This window comes from Vitis vinifera, chromosome 9, assembly GCF_030704535.1.
Source record: "Vitis vinifera cultivar Pinot Noir 40024 chromosome 9, ASM3070453v1".
NCBI classification, from domain to species: domain Eukaryota; kingdom Viridiplantae; phylum Streptophyta; class Magnoliopsida; order Vitales; family Vitaceae; genus Vitis; species Vitis vinifera.
Window position 1 is genome coordinate 5,498,527 of NC_081813.1, and position 13,290 is coordinate 5,511,816.

Sequence of the window (13,290 nt, forward strand, 5' to 3'; positions counted from 1 at the left end):
TACAAGTCTCTTGAATTATCCATCCTTCCCAAGTTCAATATGAACAACTTCAATCCTTTGATGTTCCGTAAAACTTGGGCTGAGGCCCACTTTAAGTGCGCACCAAGTTTGGGCCTGACTCTAAAAGGCTTGAATCGTTCAAAACAAGAAAAAAATGCAAAAGGCCCAAACGCTTGTTCTTTGTTATTCCTTAAAATTCTCTTCTTCATTGAAAAGAATAAGTAAAAGGAAAATGAGAGAGACATCCAAGGATCACCAATCACACCCAAAAACAGTTTTCTATTTTCAAAAACAGAAAACTGTTTTTAAATTGTTTGGTAGTTATTCTCTGAAAATAATATTTTAAAAATAAATTAATTTTTTTATTCCTCAACTTATTTTTTTAGCTCCGCCATTCGCGTTAGACACCCTTTAATGCCAAACCAAAGGCATTTTAGAAATTCAATGAAAGGATATTTTTGTATTAAAAAAAAATTCTTAGTTCAAGACGGATGTGTAGGCTTTTTTGCTACATATTTGTAGACACTTGAAAAAGAAAATATTTTTCTCGGGAATCGTACGAGAAAATCTTCTGCAATGAGTGAGAAAATGAGAATGGTCCAAAAAGTAAAAAGATCATATCTTGACCCATTTCCGTTTATAGCGGCACGAGAAATTCCCATTTCTTGGAATTGGCATCCTGCAATGATGTCAGTTATCGTATATAAGAAGATAGCCAACACAGGAGTCATGGGATTGGAGTAGTAGGAAAGGGTTGAAGGGAGACGGACTACAGGGCAGGCGCCTCTGTAAAGAGGGGGGTTTTTCTGCCAGGGGTTTAGAGCTTAGTTTGGACAGTTAGGGGTTGTAGGGATTTTCAAAGAAGGTTTTGAAGCCTTCTCGGAAAAGGAAGGAAAAGAAAATTAAAGAAAAGATTCGTGAAAGGTACATTTGGCAAGATTTTTTTTATAATTGTACGGTAAATTTAAAATTAATTTAAAAAATATATAGTACATTAAAAAATATTTTTAAATTTATGACACTTTTTACCACTTTTAAATATGTCTTTTGAAAATATATTTTTCATCATTTTTATATCAACGAAACAAGTTTAAATGTCTCTTCAAAAGACACTTTTTACAATTCTATAAAATCGAATTTGTATTAAAAATGTCTTTTAAAAATATATTTTTCATAATTTTCATATCAGTTGCATAATGAAAAAATTGAATTTATACTAAAGATGTCTCCTTAAGAGACATTTTCTATAATTTTATAAAATTAAATTTATATTAAAGGTGTCTCTTGAAATGACACCTTCAACAATTCATGTATTAGTCATTTATTGAAATAATTGAATTTATACTAAAAATGTTTTTTCAAAAAACACATTCCACGATTTTATAAAATTAAATTTATTTTAAAATATTTTCCTTCAAAAGACATTTTTAGTATAAATTTAATTTTTTCGATGTATGACTAATATAAAAATTGTGGAAAGTGTTTATTTAAAAAACATATTTAGTATAAATTCAATTTTGTAGAATTATAGAGACGTCTTCAATGTAAATTTTTTTTTTTTTTTTCACTGTGTGACAATATGAAAATTATTGAAGCAGTCTATTTAATAAACATCTTTAGTATAAATTTGATTTTATGATATTATGGAAATGATATTTATTTAATATAAATTTAATTTTTTTAATGTGTATGACTAATAAAAAAATTATAAAAAAAATGTCTTTTGAAAATTCACTTTTAGTATAAGTTTTATTTTATAGTATCATGAAAGGTATCTCTTGAAAAAACACCTTTAGTTTATATTGAATTTTTTTTTTTAGTATGTATCGTTGATATGAAAAAAATATGGAAAGTGTCTATTCAATAAACACATTTTAAAGTCGCAAAAGTTTTCAATATTATGGAACTATCATATTTTAAGAATTTTTTTAAAGTGTTATTTTTTAATAATTATTGTTTATAATAGTCGTACAAATTAAAAAAGGCCATCAAATAAGGGCTTTTGGTGGTACTATTGCGATGGGTCTCTTTTAAGCCAATATTGTTAGCTTTTAAGTTAAATAGGTTTTACGATTTTAAATCATGTCTACATTATTAACAACATCTCATATAAAAATAAAATAAGTCGATAATATTTTTATGCGTGCACAATGACTACAAAAATTAAATGAAATTTATTATTCGATGCTCGTAAAATTGAATGAATTTATATGTAATATGAGTTTTTTGAATTTGTTTACAACCAATATATTTACCCTACCTCTCATTAGAATGGGAGGGTTAAATAAGAAGGGCAATCGATGATTTTCGAGTAAGATATTTATCCCACCTTTCCACTATCCGTAGAAAAGTGATAGGGGTCTTTCCTTGCTTTCTCTTAAGAGGGGCTCGCTTTTGATAAACGAGTTAAAGAGAGTGAAAGACCTGTCGTTTATGAAAATGATCATCATACCAACCCATCATAGCACAGAAAAATGGGAGAAAAAGGCCAAGTCACCATTTCAAGGCATACCATATTCAATTTTATGCCCAAGCTTTGTACATATTTGGTGTATTGATAAAGTTTTGCGGGCCATGCATTAAGTTAGAATATAAATTACATGACCAAAATGGATCATTTTGAACATTCATTTCAAAAAATTTCAAGAACCCGTTTCATTTGGAAAGAAAAATTTAAATTTTGCATGCACAATTCACAAGTCAAGTTCTAGAGTAGCAAGCTTTCAGAGCTACCCTATAATGGATCATTAATACCAATTGGACTTAGAGCCTTAAGCCTATGGTCTCGGCCTTTCCCATTTATGGAACATGAAATTGATTGGATGGGCTATTGAAGAAAGGATGACATTGCAGTAAATGGAAATGGTTTCATAAACCAAAGAGGAGAAAATTGGGGGTCACCCGGGAAAGCAGGTTTGGAATGACATTGACACACGCAGGGATTGGAATCAAAATTATGACCAATACTAATACGATACGTATAATAACGGGATTGAAATTGGTATAAAGTAATGAGATTTAAATGTACATATAATACGACTTGTGTCGAGGGAGAAGAAACGTCGGCACAAAGCAAAAGCCATTCGGCCATTTAAGTTCATCTTGGAGCCTCCTCCCTCCATAATGGGCAAGGTGGCAGAAAACTGCTACCTAGTCAATGTCTACACTTCGGCGCATTGGGTTTGGCCGGCGAATCACGCATTGGAAAGCGCGTGGAATCGTCCTTGTCATACACCCTCTGCCACCCTCACTTCCTTTTCAAACTATCTTCGCGAGTGCCCATCACCTCTTAACTTTACTTCATTAATACATGCCAACTTTCCGCTACATTCCTCCGGTTCACGAAAACAAAAATAAAATCACACTTTTAATGAAATATAAAATTATGATATTATTTCCGAAATTCATTAATTTTCTAAAAAGAAATCAAAATTTTATTTTAATTTATAAAAAGTAATTCTTATTGATTCCGAGCCAATTGGAGTCAGGTTCGTCTAACTTGATGAAAGTCAAATAACCTTTTTTCCTTCTTTGTGCCTCTCCGAGAGTCCGTCTAGCAATAATGAAATTGGATGGACTTTTTTCCTAAACAAAAGGATGTTCAAAGAGGTGATCCGAACACACCCTTCTGAAGTTTAAGTCAAGTAAGAATGATTCAAACTATTTAGTGGGAGAGAGTCAGTATGCGTATGCATATGTATGCATACCTCGTTTATGCTTTTTGAAAGGTTTATATAGGGCTAATGAGATGTAATGCTAATTAGGCACTTTGATTTTCTCCTATAATAATGATTGTCCTATAGGTGGCTGGACAATCATCACGATTTTGGGTGGTTGGCAAGTGTCATCAGCTAACGTGCCATGATCTTGGATTATGTAGTCGCATGTCCTCTTAACCTATTGACGGTCTGAGTTTATGTGAGGCAATTAGTTGATATGGACTTATGGGTTAAGTGAAGTTCCATCAACTGTTCACATGTCATGCATGAATGATTACGCATGTCAGTAGATCTCGAAGACTTGATCGGACAGTCCTTCCCATTTGGGGGGTCCAGACTTCCTTTACTGTCTGGCCCTATAGGGGAAATGACCCCTTGCTGTTTCGCCCTATAGGGGAAATAACCCTTTTCACGTTTGGTGCCAAATGAAACTAGTCTTAGTCTGGATGAAATGATCCAAGATGGGTTGCATATTTGTACTAGACGGTCAAAGTGTCCAAATTGAAAAAGGGACACATGGAGGGGAGCCCCTATAATTCTTATTTATTTTATTTAACAAAAGTATTTTTTAAAAATTAATTTCATTGTAATTATTTTTTATAATTATTAATCAGTACTAACTGCCTATTATATCTTCAATTTTATCATTTATTAAAAAAAAGATTGGATGAAAATTAAATGATATTTATTTATTCATATTATTGGAAATCTATTATAAAATTAAATGATATTTATTTATTCATATTATTGGAAATCTATTATGTTAAAATGCAAAAATATTTTTCACTTAAAAAATAAAATCCACATATTTAAAATTAGAAATATAAATTCAAACGAATCAAAATATTTTTTCGTATTATTGCATAAATTCCCAACACTAAGTATAATTACCTCTTAATGTGTAAGCATGTTTTAAAGTTGTGAAATTCCATTTGAACCAAGAATGGATTATATCTATGTGATTAGGTACGAGTCCTTATAGTGTGATAAAGGAATAAATATGAGACCCATTTTAAAGCCAATAGGTTTGTTTGGTTGAAAATGAATAATATATAGGGAATTAGACGTGGGTTCTCAATAAAAGAATAAGATAATCTTTATATTTTAAAAAATAATTTTTATTTATTAAAAATTATAAATATACGTGCCTTTTTGGTCAAAAGTGGTTTGAATTTAAATAAGTATAAAAATTTGATGTTGGTTATTTTTATAAAAAAATATTTTAGGAAAATAAGATATTTTTGTAAAATAGGTTGATTTTTGGAACCTGTCACGCAGATATCCTTTATTATAAAGCCTGGCAACAAAGAAACGAACTCGCAACGCGCGTGAGTTGGGAATAGGCATTCGGAATAGATGTCTCTTAGTCCTCCCTTCTAACAGCTTGAACTGCAGCCTGAACACAGAGGTGGTCACAATCGCTCTACGGACATACTTCAGGTATCACCACCGGCGCATGTTAGCCCATTTCTTCCGCTGCCTTTCCCACTGACACAGGCTTTGTTCTTCTTCATCTCGTTCCATTTTTTTATCTTTGTCTCACCCAAAAGCAGCACCCTCAACCCTCCAAAGGTCTTTCTCTCTGTGAGCCTGTTTTCCCTCTGTAAAACCCTTTCTCAGTTTCTCTCTCTGAGTCTCATGATTTTGTGGGTGATATGTTGTTTCTATGGTTCTCCTTTCTTTAGAAGTGAACACCCATTTGTTATTGTAACCACCCAGACCCCATTGAACTTCCCTCGCTACAGCTCTCTCTCTAGAACAGTCTCTCCGTAACAGTGGCATTGCCATTTTTCATGAGTTTCAACTGTTGTACAACTTTAAAATGTTGTTCAATCTTGACGAACATCAAGGTATTTTTCCTCTCTCTCGTTTTTTCTTTCTCTTTAAATTTTTATGTAACGCTCACGCTCTGGTTTTGTTCAAATGGGTTTCGTTTCGTCTGTGAATGGGAAAAAAAATTGGTCCATTGCTTTGGTTGTTTTCTTCCTTGCATAAGGGGTATAGAAAATGACTGATCCTTTGTTTGGCTGTGGAGAAAACCGAGGGAAAGAATAGGACGGCGGTCAATGGACGGGGGTCTATGATTTTGGATTTTCGTTTGTTTTCTTTTCCTCCAGTTTCTCAACGATCAAACAGAGCACGAATGTAGAAGACTGCCCCACTAATGATGGAGATGGTATGCTTAAAGAAGGATTTTGTACTGTTTTTGTGTGTCAAATGAAGTGCAAAGGCAGACACCCACTTTAGGTGGTTTGGGAAAATTGCTGCGTGGAAAACAAAAACCATGTTAGGGATAAAGGATACAACAAAACCCTCTTAAAGTTGGACTCTGAAATAAAAAAAAAACAAAAACTAGAAAGAAATCACTCCAGGAAGCTCGAGTGTAAAAATATGATCCAAAAATGTTTTGCATGGAATTGCTATCCTACCCCGTTTTTGGTATGTTGTCATAGGACTCACTTGCAGGTTCTGGAAGTCGAGTAGCAGAAATGCATGGTACTTCCAAGCTTGCTGCAGTAGATGGTGTGCAACACTAACATCATCTGCATGACAAAGAATAATGACACTTATATCGGAGATGTTCATACTTTTGCATAATCCAGTTGGCCATGTGAACCAATCCGATAGGTGTTAGGAAAATTAGTATGTCTCTGCTAATTGTTTCAGTTAGGCTGCGTAAATATCATTGAACCAATCCTATGCCATGCTAGGTGTTAGGTTGTTCCCGTGGCAACATGAGAAGTTGGCTCTAATTTTGACAAACCACTTGCATTGAGTTAGACACAATTTCTTCACTTGATTTCTTTTTTTAATAGGCAAATATCACTTATATTAACAAAGCCTAACAAAAGGGTGCACAAAAGCATACACAATGTATGCAAGGATGCCAAGAGGCCAAACAAGGCAATGGAGTACACGAAAAAACACCAACCATGTCTTACTCTTTACTTGATGTTACTTATGGCAATAAGCATTTACTCATTTTCATCTTTTGGATGCTTATGGCTACAAACAATTTTGGCAATAAGCGATCGTAGATAAGTTTCATTATCGGTAATTGGAGTTTTGCATTGGGCTTAGGATAGCAAATTCCTTTATGGTGAAGCTTTGATGGAAAGTATCTTAAATTCCTATTTGGAACGTGTTTTTATTTTATTTTATTTTATATATATTATTATTGCATAAATTTTTTATCTATTTATATTTTTGAATATTGGTATTTCCCAATAAAAAAAAAAAGGTTTTTCTTATAGAGTTAGTAAAGATTTTAGTTATGAGGGGAGAAAGATATGTGATTGAAATAAACTTGTAAGACTACACTAGGAAAAAGTGAGACACACTTATTATAGAAGGGCTCGAGTTTTATAGTGTAGATATTAGGAATGGGGAAATATGAGAAGGTTTAGGACTCTAGACATATGTTTGATTTCTCTCATCTTTGTATGTACACATGGTTGATTGAACTACATTAAAATCTTATGAACTTTTATGGCGAATTTCCTTTATCATTATGTTGGTGTATTAACTTGTGGCATTGAAGCTTCCACTAGCACAACGAAGCTCATCAGTTGTTTTCACCCACACTTATGGTCATATGTATATAAACTATGTTAATTTTTTATTTGTTTCTCCATCATTTTTATTCTTATTTTCTAACTTTATGCGAAAACAAGTAGCAATAAACAAGAGAACAAAAATAAACGAGAAAACAATCACATGAGAACACAAAATTTAATATGGTTCAACAATGTGCCTACTACATCCATGGGAAGAGAGGTAATCAATTCATTGTACTCAAAGGAGTAAATGCAATCTTAGAACTCCCAATTCCCAAAAGTTTCAAATATCTTCCTATATTTTTTCTTATTTTGGAAGGGGAGAAATGGGAAAGTGTTTGACAATATTGAAAAATAGGTCAAACAATTAAACAAACCTTTGTGTATAATTTTTTGAAGCGGGTTAGAGTGCTTATAGGAGATTAGTCCTTGTCCATGATGAACTTTGTAGAGTGGTTGAGCTCTAAGTGTGGTGTGGGTGGTGTTTATTATCTCCTTATTTTGTTTTTGTCTTTTGGCGTGCTTGTATACCTTGTGTGTGCTTTTGTGCATCCTTTTGTTAGGTGCTATTACTACAATTGATCTTTGCCCATAAATTTTTTTATTGATTTCATTGGTATATTCTATATAGGGATAAACCTATTTCTATAACAAAATCTCACCATAAGACATTTTGTTTTATAATAATAAGAAAGTTTCTTACAAAATATTATCCAAATAGAACATATCACAGACTTAGAAATAGACTCAAAAGGCAATTTGAAACACTTTTCAACAATCTCCATCTTTACTTAAATTCCCAAACTTGTAAACATCCTAACATGTACCTTCTTTGAGGTACTAATTGAAATTCTCGACCTTCTATCTTTAACAACATGATAAATGAGTAATCTCCAAGACACATGTGCTATAACTTTGTATCATTTGAATTTGACTATGATGTTGTGGAGAGTGCAATTCCGCTTGTAATAGTGTTGCCTATTAAATTATATAAATTTCAAATCTTCTCACCTTCATGATTAATGATGCTCCTTTAGCTATTTTCAACTTTCCATATCCTACTATATTACTATATCCCGAGGCATCTAATGCTCCATGGGAAGTCAAACTCTTCTTCAATTTAAGAATGTGTCTTAACACCTATGAGAGTTCTAACTACTCCATTAAACATTCTGAATTCAATTGTTCCTATCCTTGTAGTCTTACATACTGCATCATTGCCCACTGAAACGTTCTCACAATCACATGATTCATGCGTGTCAAACTAGTCTTAAGGGAACTTATGGTAAGAGTAGACAAAATCTATAATGCAGGCATTTTGAAGAAGACTTTCACTAGTTGAAAATACTAAGAAAACTTCTTTTGATTCATTACTTTCATCTTTAATTTCAATGAAACTAGTTGCATCTATGGGCTTAATTTGATTCTTTCTTTCTTTTAGGTCTTTTTTCAAAATCTATAATATTTTATGATGTTTTAATTCCTGGTGGTAATATCGATATTCTATGTCTTGATGTGATTGTAGTTCTATCATGAAATTGTTTGTATTTGATGATGTTGAACAATCAATTTTCTTAAAAGCTTAAACTTGTAGGATTTGGGGTCACAATGTATATTATGCACTCTAACATCTTCCTTCACATGTAGCTTCTTTTATACATAATATATTGAGGAAATAAAGTAGCCTCTCTTTAGGCTTAATAAATTGAGGAAATAAACATGCGATATGGTTCGAACACATGACCTCCTAGCAAACGAGACTTTGATACCACGTTAGGCAATCAATTTTCCTAAAAGCTTAAGCTTGTAAGATTTGGGTTCACAATGCATGTCATGCACTCTAATAGATGATCTTTCTCTTTGATGATTGAGGGAAAATATGATTTTCTATCTTTTGAATAATTTGTATGGGGAATATATGTGTAAAGCAACTATAGCTTATTTAAGAAGAGTTTGGAAATCCTATCAATACCCACAAATCAGTGGACAACCTAACCAATTACATAAAAATTAGGGAATCATTACAACTAGGAAACTATTCTAATTTTTTCCAAAATTTCTACAATCATACATTGATTTTTGAAAGTTTCAACATTCTCTCTCAAGTTGGTGAATAGATATTATCCATTCACAACTTGTTTGTAATCTTTTGGAATGAAGAGTTGCCCAATCTGTTGGTTAAAATATTTGCCAATTGTCCATGTGTTGGGACATACGGTGTACATATCAACTTGCTCTTAAGCTTCTCTTTGATGAACTACTTATCTATTTCAACATGTTTGGTTCTATCATGGTGAACTAGATTACAATCAATGTTGATGGTTGACTTGTTGTAGTACAACTTCTTTGGTCTTTGCCACTTAATTTTAAGATCATCATGAATGATTTTTAACCTTTGAAATTCACAGATACCATATACCATGGCTCTAAAATCTACCTTAACACTCGACCTTGTTGCCATAATCTACTTCTTACTTCTCCAAGTTACTAAATTTCCTTCAAGTTGTGTGCAACACCTTGAGGTTAGCTTTTTGTCTACAACAAACCTAGCCTATGAGCATTTGTGTATGCTTTAAGGCTTAGCTCCGCACCTTTCTTAAACAAAATTCCTTTCCCTGTGTTACTCTTGAGATATTGTAGAACTCTTTAGGTTGCTTGAAAAAGAATTGGTTTATTACTCTTACGACATATGCTATATTCGACTTTGGGTGTGTAAGGTAAACTAATTTGCCAACCTACCTATGATACCTTCCTCGGTCCATTAGTGTACCATCATTGACCTAATTTAGTTTGTGATTTGGTTCAATTAATGTGTCAATTGGGTTGCATCTCAACATTCCAACTTATTTGAGGAGATCAAGTACTTTTGTTTTGACAAAGATATTCCTTCTTTCGATCAAGCTACTTCAATTCCTAGGAAATACTTTGAGCTTTCCAAGTTCTTTTATTTCAAATTCCTTGGCTAATTGGTTTCTAAGTTGTTGCATTTCTCCATTGGATCATTACCCATCTCATTTATATCATCAACGTGCACAATTAATGTTGTAACTCCCCCTAAAGTTAAGTGCTTAATCAACAATGTGTGATCTCCTTCACTTTGTTTATATTTCATCTTTAAGATTATCTTAGTAAATTTTCCAAACCATGCTCTCAGAGACTACTTCAGCTCATACAAAAGCTTTCTTTAGATTGCAAACTTTATTCTTGTTAAAAGCCTTGTAAAAACCTTGTGGTGCCTAAACATACACTTCTACTTCCAACCCTTGAGGCTTGGCTCAAGTGGTAAAGATATGAGGAGGGTTTATGGGAGATTATAGGTTCAAGTCCTAATGGGGACAAAAATTTACCTATATTAAAAAAAGCATATTCTTTTACTTCCAAATTACCTTTTAGAAATGTTACATCAAATTACTATAATCACTAGTCAAGGTTAGCTGCCAAAAAGTGGCAGCTAGTGGGCCTCCTGCTTTAGTGACCCATGAGGCTGCTGAGTTTAAAGTGGGGGTGGAGGGTGGCTTTGGTGGGGATGAGTTAGGGATTCAAAATGTGGGCAGTCAATGGTTGAGTGGAGCCCATAAACCAAAAGGCTTGTGTCCTCTTAGAATCAACGCCTTGCTGGGCTTTTTTCAGCCACCCATAAGGCCACATGTTTGGCAAGGGTGGGGGCCTTGAGGGTGGGCTGTGTTGATAAGGGAATGAAGGGCTTACTGAGGATGTTCAAAGATGGGTGGTTCTTCTATAAAGACTTAAGAGAATGAGCAAAGGAGTTGCATCGGAGATGTGGTCGAAAGGAAAGATCCATTGCCAACGCCGAGACCGACGTGTTCCCGTGTGGCGATCATCGATGAGCCCTAGTGGTAGAGGTGAACAGGTATCCTAGCCCTTATCCTCTCTCTACCTTGGGGATTATGGACTCTAGGAGCCAACCACTTAAGATGTTGCTTCAGGATGGTAGTCTGTTGTAGATTTTGGGAAGTGTTGCGAAGGATTCTTTGGGTAAGGAGTTGGTGGTTAGGGTTGAAGAGCTGGAACCCACTAAGGCTATGGAACTTACTTGCGTTTTGGAGGAAGAGGATCTTGTTAGCCTTCCCACCAAGTTTGTAAATTTTAGTAGCTATATGAGGATGCCAGTTGTAGGGTTTGAGAAGGAGATCTGTTCCCTTTTGAAGAAATTGGAGGCTAGAAAACGGTGTGGGGTTAAGGTCTAAGTGGAAAGAAGAATCATTCCTCGACTACCCGCTTTGAGAGGAAATTATGTAAATTAGAGTGCTTGGTAAAAGGGAGAAGCACCAAGGATTCAACATCTGTCTTTTGAGGTTGTTGTTTTGTTTTTATGCTGGTAGTTGGTTTTGGGATAGGGTTGGGTTCAGGGGGTTGGTAGTTTTGTTAAGAGTGGTAGGTTTTTGCCTCTCTTTTTTCTCCTCTTGCATGCTTTGTGGCCTTTTCTGTATACTTCGTGTACTTTGTGAACATCCTAAAAAGTTATCCTCATAATTTTTGAATTGACAAGAAACTAAAAAAGCTCCTACTTACATCTTAGTAAGCTCAAGCACTTGGTTATCCCAAAAAACTAAAATTCTCCTTTCTTAGCCCTAGCTTCCATTGCCTACCCATTTTAGGGATCTATCCACACCAAAACTCCTCACAAGAAGGGTTGACATTTGTTGAACCTTCGTAACTTGAAGACAAATAAGGTTGGCCAAATGTGAATGAATCGGAGACTTGATGACTCTACACTTATGCCTCTCATTAATCCTTCTAACATTCATTGACACACTTTGGTTAATTCCCAAATATTTTTCTCCATCTCTTCCCACTAATTGAGTTAAACTTGTAATTAATAGAGCATTTCAACTCATGGAGTTCCCTCTCAAACTTGGATCTAGCAGAATTACTCTTTTTCAACCCTTGCCTCAAAATCTTCCATTTCTTTCTAAGCTCTAATCTTCAAAGTTCCAAAATATCCTCTTCAAAACCATCTATTGGAAGTCCCACAAAATTACTAAAAGAGGTTAGCTTGTTGAAGCAACCCTCAAACAAGGTGAAATCCCTCAATGGACACTTTGAAGCACACCCCTTGACCAGAATAAACCTTTCTTCCTTCTCTCCTATCTTAGCTTCATTTTCAAAATTCACATAGTTTGCCTAAAGATCCACCAATGAGTTGTCTTTCAAAATCATTCTAAGGGGAGCACCCTTTACAACCAAGGATGAAAATATCGATAATTACAGATATATCGGTACTTTGATTTTATGGATATATCAGAGATATATCGACGGATACTTTGAAAAAAAATTCGGAAAGCCTAAAATTCATCAAAACTCATGGAAATGTAAGAAAAACCTCATATAAATGTAATTAGAAGTACACTAAACATTTTAAAGTTGTTTTGTTGAATAATTTGATATATGTATGATATAATTTATCATATTTGATAATAATATTGTATCCGTCGATAAAAAATATTAATTTTATAAGTGTATATTCATTATTAAATTACATCAAATATTATCTGATAATAATATTATGATATTTGATTATAATATGTTTAATTTTAAAATATATTTAATATTAAAATTATGATAGATTTAATTCAATTGTATTAAATGATATAAAATAAATGATTTTATATGTATAATTTTTTAATATTTAATTAATGTATTAATAATATTAAAAACACTATGAAGAAAATTATTATGATAATTTTTATATTTTTAGTAATTAATTAAATGAAAAATTTTCATTTAATTATAAAATAATTATAATTAATTTGTTCTTTAAAATATTATTTTAATATTTTGCTTATATGATAACTTTTAATATATATATATATCATGGTGCAATATATTTATCAATGGGCGAGCTTGCCCCAACGGTGGGTAAGGTTTATTTCAAACCTTTTGTTTGGGGTTCAAGTCTCCTCATATGCAGGCACAAAATTAAGATATTTTGAGCTTTGACTGTGCCTGACTCGCGTTATAGCCTATTTGATCATGTTCCTCGACCCGCGTTG

At 33.3% G+C, this 13,290-nt stretch overlaps 1 protein-coding gene across 4 annotated transcripts in view; it reads left to right on the forward strand.

Moving 5' to 3' along the window:
• The first annotated feature begins 5,040 nt into the window (after positions 1-5,040).
• LOC104880252 (protein ANTI-SILENCING 1) overlaps positions 5,041-13,290 on the forward strand; it is a 32,447-nt gene continuing 24,197 nt past the window's right edge. For all 4 annotated transcript variants that reach the window (XR_002030889.2, XR_002030888.2, XM_010656423.3 and 1 more), the window contains exon 1: positions 5,041-5,569. The gene's annotated coding sequence lies outside the window, so the exon portion shown is untranslated. The remainder of the gene's footprint in view (positions 5,570-13,290) is intronic.